The 8,505-nt window shown below is 31.1% G+C and overlaps 1 pseudogene; it reads right to left on the bottom strand.

The window, feature by feature from the left end:
• Positions 1 to 402: 402 nt before the first annotated feature.
• On the bottom strand, positions 403 to 5,566 carry LOC149232779 (equilibrative nucleotide transporter 3-like; annotated as a pseudogene).
• Between the last annotated feature and the right edge of the window lie 2,939 nt (positions 5,567 to 8,505).

Here is an 8,505-nt window from a genome sequence, read left to right as displayed (position 1 = left end):
TTTATGAAATTCTCATTCTACTACTCACATTATTATTTAAAAGTATATAGAAGACTTTCATTATTATTTAAAAGTATATAGAAGACTTTCATTATATAGTAATGGAAAAAACCTAATCTCATAACTAAGCAGATGCTAATCTATATAAATTTATAACTCACCATACTTAACTCATACAAAAATAAAAAAAATTGAAAAAATCAACTCTAACCTTAAAAAATTTATTGACAGAATTGAATCTCCCCCACAACAAAGTTTGGAGATTTATCGACAGATTTGTATCTTCCCACTTTCAACTATAACTCACCATACTTAACTCATACAAAAATAAAAAGTTGAACAAACGAACTCTAACAGAAAAAGTTGAAAAAACCAACTCTAACAGAAAATAGTGTTATCCCTTATACAAAACCCCAAATATAAAAATAACCATAACGAGACTAACAATAGTTTCAAAACGGTAAGAGATTTATTGACCGAATTGAATCTGCCCCACAACGAAGTTGAGAGATTTGTGGACAGATTTGCATCTTCCCACTTCCGGAGAAAATATAAACGTGCAGATATATACAACACTACTTTCAACTCAAGAACATTGAAGTTGAATGACAACAGGATTTACCAGCCTTTACCAATTAGCCATAGCCAACTACCAGCAGCTCCTCCAAATACTCCTAATAGCAAAAATAGTACTAATAGATTTCCCAGCGCGTTCTGTTCAGGTCCCTGCAAAATGCCCATACTTCCATTAGTGGACAAGCTGAAGTAATATATTAGTTTTATTATCCTATATTAATAAAGTTTCCAAAAGAAATCAGAGAGAAAAAAACAGCCAGAAACCAACCTTATATCCCTTCGGTGCAACAGTGAATACACAAACTGTAAGATATCCATTGGAGGCACCGAGCACAATACATAAGAACAACATCCAACCTTGGGTACCATATTTTGCTGTAAAATAGAAACAAGGAATCAATCCTAATCGAGAAAGCGTTGCAACTGTTAACCGGGGTCTGCTTTCCAACTTTATAGTGTCGATTAACGGAAGGTATCTCCCAATAAGATCTCCAACATTAAACATTGCTATCAAAACAACGCAATACCTGCGATAATACAGAGTCATTACGAAAATCTTAAAACCAGACACACAAACCTGCATTTCAAAACTCTTCCATCCATTACAAATTTTTGTATCTGATCATGGTTGTTCAATTTTTTGTATCTGATCATTATTGTCATTAACATGTGGTTGTTCAATTTATTTGGGTAATGCATGATCCAGGCACCAAATGATAGGCAGAACCCAAATAAAGGAAGTGCAAACGAACACAAGATCCAACAGAGGTATCCACATCAAGCTGCACAGTGATTTTAAACTGGATAATTTTGCTGCGAAATCTTAGTGTTTGATTTGGCAGCATCTCAAACAATCTAAAAACTAGAAAACCTTTAAACTCATCCTATAAGGGTATCCCAGACAATCTAAAAGCTTTTATGGCCATTGCCAAACTTTTAGCAAAGAAATAGAAAGACATATAATTTTGTTGGCAAATCTTATTGTTTGATTTGGCAGCATCTCAAACAATCTAAAAACTAGAAAACCTTTAAACTCATCTTATAAGAGAGTATCCAAACGATCTAAAAGCTTTTATGGCCATTGCCAAACTTTTAGCAAAGAAATAAAAACACATATAATTTTGCTGCCAAATCTTAGTGTTTGATTGTTACCAATATCCTCTGGTCATGGTATGATGTTGCATACTTTTGTGGGACAGCCCATTCCTCTCTGTCAAGAAACCTTTTAGACAACAAAATTCTTCTAACTGAGTTTCCCATATCAGTGAAATGCCAACTTTTCTTTCAACATAATTACAAATATAAACTATTGTATAGGAATAAGAACATATGACAGATAAGTCTGATTATAAAAAAAAATGACAGTTCATTCTAAGAGCATTCATGTATTCAGCATTCATGTCAAACCAAGATAGGTGACCCACCATGAACCCAACTGATGTTTTCCAGTATCTTCTGATAGGAAACCTGGGAATATGGATAATGTAACCACAAAAATAATGAACAGATTGAACAGATAGTCCAAGTTCTGCATCAGCAACTCCCTATTATTTAGACGTTGTGGATCTCCTATGTCCTCCTCCTTCAAGACATAAAAATTCATGTTATTCTCCTTCAACACATAAAAATCCAGGTTGGCAACTGTTTTTTTTTTTGTTATTTCACAGTTAACAAAGAAAGTAAATAAGCATGATGATGTTATTTTTTGTATTCTAACTCTTATGTCTATCTGTTATGAATTCGGTGTTCATTGGAAGTAATGTAAATTGCACTTAAAAGAGAAGAATAGTATTTACATTTAGTGATAGTGTGATGCCTCCTGCTGCCAAGTCTGCGGTAACAGTCTTTGATCCCTCAGCTGCTGCTTTAGAACGGTAAAATTTGACAATCTGTAGGCGTGGGAAGACAAGTGCGTAGAGAACAACACATAGGAGCACATAGACGGTACATATTGCCAAGAATAACACTACGAAGCAGTGCAATGTGAGTCCATGCTTTAACCATAAAACATGTGATAAATAACAAAAGAAAAAAATAATAAAAAAAAATGAAACATAATTTTTAACAGAGAAACGCTCTATTTTTTTTAAATAGAACAAAGTGATGGAAAAGAAGTGAATCTTGTCTATGAACCGCCATCTATCAAAATTTCTTAAAAAAATACTTGTATTAATTAAAAAAAAATAAAAATTATATAAGGGTTAGGTTAGATTTCTTTCGCTATTTGTTAATGATAACAGTAATATTCTTTCTTTGAGGGGTTGTAGGTGCCTTAGGCTAGTTTATAAATGGGATGCTTAAAAACACATGAAATTTGTTTGGGATTTAGGAAAGGTTATAAATAATAAAACTAAAGAGCTTGTAGCTTTAGAAAGCCTAATTTCTCTCCGAAATAATAGTAAAAAAGTATGTCATGATTAGCAACTCAATTGTGATACAACAATCTCTCTTTCATCAAATTCTTTTGACAAACCTAAAACTATCAAGAATTTGTCAAAGTGTTATCTAAATAATAAGTGAATTCAAGCATATTGAATTCTTTTGACAAACCTAAAACTACCAAGAATTTGTCAACATGTTATCTAAATAATAAGTGAATTCAAGTATATTGAATTTTTTCAGCATCTTGTGAAGCTTCATTATAGAAGTCGATAGGAAGACCAATCTGGAGTTGTTCCTTTGCAAGAAAGAATATTTAAGACCAATGAGGGGTCCATTAACCATAGTGCCATTTTCCCACTCCAATGACATGTAAGGAATTTATACAACTAATGCACATCATGGCACTTGTTTCATCAAGCAAATGTCAAGGGAGAATTTAAGTAGTCTCACCACTCAAAAATGACATGGATGCTATTCCAGGGTCACTTGGTCACTCTAAAGACTAGTTGATGGTGCTATCTTCTCTCATGAGTGGGGTTCTTTGAGTTTCCTTTTTACAATTTCACTTGGTCAAATGGTTATTGAGGCATATTCTTCATAGATAGTTTTAGGAATATTTTATTATCAATTTCACAAGTAATTTTAGGAATATTTTATTATCAATTGACTCCTCACACATGGGAGGTTGTTACACATTGAAAGAGGTGCTATTGAGGTGGTAAAAAAGGTGCTTTACTTTTGAGGGAGTTACATATGTTATTATGGAAGAGTTTGTTGCATATTTGTTGAAGATTTCTAAACTTGAAGATATCTAATTTATCTATAAGTTTTTTTTGCTCTTAAATACATCTTGAAACATATTCTATATTTTGTTGTATTTTATTTTTATTATTATGGTCTGTAATGCAAGATACTTGTGGAACTCTTTTTAGATGGTGTTGGAAAAGCCTTGTGCATTTTTGTTTGGTATGACCTTGGCTTTGGACTTTTGGCTATGATAAAAAAAGATATAAAAAAATTGTATTTTATGTCATATGATTAGTTATTATTTTTTAATATAAAATTTAATTAGTGTTATGAAAAATAACATAAATATTCTTATATTCACTTTTTATTTCCTTCCACTTCAAGTATATATTGTGTCTTCCTTTTTGTTAGGGTATACCTTCAAGGTCTACTCCATTCTACTGGTTACTCTCTTTTTCCTTTTTACACCTTTGTTAAGATACTTTCACATTACTTTTAGTCTGCCCAATTTTACTTACTAACTTTTTTTTTTACTACTTTTTTGCTGTGTTGTTTAACTATTTTACATTTGAAATATTTTGGCTGTAAAACAATTTTTGGTCAGATTGTGTTTTTTTGTTGTTTAAAATCTGTTTTTGAATGCATAAATGAATTTAACACTATCAAAAATGTCTGAGGCTTTCAGATTATGTAAAGTTCACAAATCAATCTTGAGATTTTAACAAATTCCTACAAAATTTGACCAAAATAAATATACTCAAAAAAACTTCAAAACATATAACAGTTAAACTACAAATTTTTAATAAAACTTCCATAAACATAAGGAATAATAAACCTACAAGCTCCTTTCCGAAGGCCATCTTTTGAGCTTTCAAATACTGCTTTTGAGATAAGTCTCAATGCAGATGCAACAGCTCCTGATGTTGCCATTCCCGCTGAGAAAGACTACACATTTATAAACAGAACCATAGTTAAACCCATATCTTAAGAGTATGATCTTCAACCTGAAGAATGAAAAAATAACAGATGTTATGGGTTGCCTGAATAAAGTGAGGATGCATGTAAGGACAAATCTCCAGTCATTCCTCCCTGAACATGAGCATCAGCAACACCAAAAGCTGCACTTGCTATACATACGCCAAAGAAAGGTCCCAGTCCTCCCTTTCCATAAGTTGCAAGGTCCAACTATTCACAAAATACACATCGTTAAACCAGGAAAATGCAATTCTACAAAGTGAGTTTGTGGAAAACATCGTAACTGCCAAAGTGAGTTCATTTCTGAATACTTACAAAGAGGACAAGGAATATGGTTATGTTAAAAAGTATAAATCCCAATAGAATCCGGCGCCTTGTATTAATAGTAGCTTCATAGTATGACAGTATAACCATGGCTGTCAGCGCGAATGGTTGGTAAACCAGAGTCAACACTCTTGAAGAATGGCATCCCTGCAGAACAACCAAAAAAAAATATCAAACATTGCCATAAGGAAATGCAGGTCTATATTGCCCATTATTGTGTCAGACAAGTAATCACAAAGAAACCAAACAGACTTTGTAAATTGTGATACTAACAGGGTATATAGCTTCATAGTAATCTTCAATTGTCACCATACTATTCCAGGGGAAAAGGGATCCAATTCCCAGAAGCCAACAAACTATGTATGCCCCTTGTTTTCCCTATAAGTAATTGAGCAAGATTAGAACATGCCATTTTCATATAGAATCTCTGAAATAATTCTATAAATGTTCAAAGCAAATTTAACCTACAGTTTTTTTTTAATCTGAAACTGAATATGCTGACCTGTTTTTGAGCCGGAGAGTTCTGTAATTCATCGTGTCCAAAATCATTGCTTGTTGTCATGACGGCTTTGCTTTCTTTTAATGATCAGGCAGCAGGCCTATATTTCTTACCGGAAGTAGTAAAATAGAAAAAAATGAGTGTGCCAATAGTGTAAAATTGCCGGAATAATTAAAAATGAATCCATCTGAAGGAATACCTGTGATTAGGTATGCAGGTTGAGGCAACTTCAAAACCTTACGTTGATACCTTGAGATACAGAGTTCGCTTTCTGCCCCCGATCTAAAAAGGAGATTGGTAACAGGCTACCAAAAAAAAGTGAAGTAACAGGTGAAAAGATGGAAAGAAAATAGAATAAGTTGATGCAAAATTCAACAAGAAAACAGAACAGGTTATTTTTCCAAGGGGATTATTTCAGGTGGTGTAGTTTCCCACCACTAACATATAGATCAGCATGAATTATTATTATTTATTTTATTTTTAAGGATTATATTGTTGATTGGCATGAATTATTATTATTTTATTTTTAAGGATTATAATGTTGAATAGTGATTATTATATAAATTTTAGACAGATTATTATGAATTACTAAGTTCTATAAAGTATTTTAAATAGATTATTATAAATTATTATTATTTTATTTTTAAGTGTTATAAAGTTGAATAATGATTATTATGTAAATTTATTTTAAAATATGAAATTGATAGTGAAGTTTTATATGTGAGTAGATATTATTAAACAATATTAATATTAAATGAGGAAAAAAGGTCATTTCAATTTAATAATTATTAAAAAAACCAATTGGAGCTCAAATTGTTCACGAAGCCAAGAAAAGAAACCGAAGGGGCGGTTTACATAGAGAGGAGATGCCCACGAAGCCGGACGTTTGGAGTTATTTGAAAATTATTAATAATAATTTAGTTTACCTTGATGTAGACGTTAAATTTTGGTTTGGAGGTATTTGAAAATTATTAATAATAATTTACGTTGTTGTGGACGTTAAATTTTGGAAGAAATTTTATTGAAAATAAATTACATTGTTTGAATTTTCCATGTGCATTGTTTTGAGTTTTTTTTCAGTATTTAAATGTATTTATTAATTTTTTGAATTAATATATGAATTAATTGAAATTTTTAATATTTTTTAATAAGTTAATTATGTTAATATTAATATAAATCAATATAAATTTATTTTAAATGTAGATCTAACATGAGTTGAGAAAGATTTAATTTCTTTACGTGTAAAATTTTAAAATTTTGGCCAACATAAGCAAAATTTCAACTTTGATGACATGTGGATATCCTTAAACATCATATTGGCCTGTAAACTGAGGCTATCGGCTAACATAAAAATCTTATAATTAAAATTGAATTAATAAAGAAAGATCCATACACAGTAAATTTCTTGTTTCACAGCTATCAACTACATTGATTGTCAACACAACACATGAAGGTCAGTGACTCTAAAACTTACACAATAAATATGCGATTTTCCTCATATATATATAAATAAATAATGTCACATTAAAAATATTAATGTGCTTGATATAGTTGAAGACTTCATAAATATAACAAAAAAAATTATTACAACAACAAAATTGTTGCAACACTACGAATCTTTAATATTAATCTTTTAGGTTTATAAAAATTATTCCTTGGGTTTATAATATTAATCCTTTAGATTTAAATGCCTTGGTTTTATAATATTAATAATCCCTTTGGTTAATAATATCAAAATTTTTAATATTATTGTTAATCTAACGGTTCATATTCCTAGCGTAAAATATTATTGATAGGGTTTATAATATTATTCCTAGGGTTTTATATAAATTCCTTGGATTTATAATATTAATAATGGCTTACATTTGTAATATTAATCTCTTGCGTTGTCAATATTAATCCTTTGGGTTTTAAGTATTAATCCCTTGGGTTTATTACTCCATTGGGTTTATAATAATAATCTTTTGGGTTTATAATATTAATCCTTTGCATTTAATATTATTTCGTTGGATTTATAATGCCTTGGGTTTATAATATTAATAATCCCTATGGCTAATAATATCAAGATTTATTATATTATTGATAATATCAATAATGTTATCATATTATTATCATATTATAATAATTATTATAAATCTCCATTAATGTGGTTGTGCTAGTTATATTACTTGAAATAATTATTAATACCATGCAAAAAAACATTATTAACCCTAATATTATTATTATTATTATTATTATTATTATTAAAGGCTTGGCTCAGCCAATCTATGTAGTGTCATTTCCAATTGGTTTTTGCATTCATTAATGAGAAATTCATGCCCTTGGTTTTCATGTGTAAATGTATTGGTTTATATGTGAAATTTATGGTTGATATGTTTATGGTACTTCTGTTGTTACTATGCTTGTTATATGTAAGTTTTAATGGCTCTCAGTATGTTTTTACTTGTAGATCCCTATGCTTAACTCTGTTGTTTACACCTGTAGATTACATGTTTGTGATATGTTTGACGAAATTTATGTCATAGCTAGTAGGGGTGTGGTTAAGGGCTTGTGTAACTAATTGCTTCCACTTCATTGTTTCCCTGTGTTGACGGTGTTGGACCCATCAACATTCAAGGGATCACCTCGGTTTAAAGTCCCAACTAGACCTCCAAGTATTTGTTGTAGGAGTCCCCTCCGATATAAAGGCCCGATTGCCATATACTTAGAGATATGCCTTGGCTTTAGTTCTCATCACATGAGAGCATTGCGCTGGTATCTTCAAACAACAAGGTAAGTGTGCCTAGTGAGTGTGTAATGTAACTTGTGTCTCGGTTCTCTTACTGCAAAGGGGGAGAATAAAGTGAGCCTCTAAGTGAAAGATAATAGTACTACCCAGGAAAAGACACGTGAACCAAAAATGTATGTCTGACATCCAGCAGAATAGTCCATAGCGGATGCCGTAGTCATTAAAACTGAAGTGAAGGGGACAACACGTACACCACCCAACAAAGTAGTCCACA

This window comes from Pinus tabuliformis, chromosome J (genome assembly GCF_031772625.1).
Source record: "Pinus tabuliformis cultivar Carrire ecotype Pingquan chromosome J, CPIR1, whole genome shotgun sequence".
NCBI classification, from domain to species: domain Eukaryota; kingdom Viridiplantae; phylum Streptophyta; class Pinopsida; order Pinales; family Pinaceae; genus Pinus; species Pinus tabuliformis.
The sequence above is the reverse complement of the archived record's forward strand: the minus strand, read 5'-3'. Positions and strand labels throughout refer to the sequence as shown.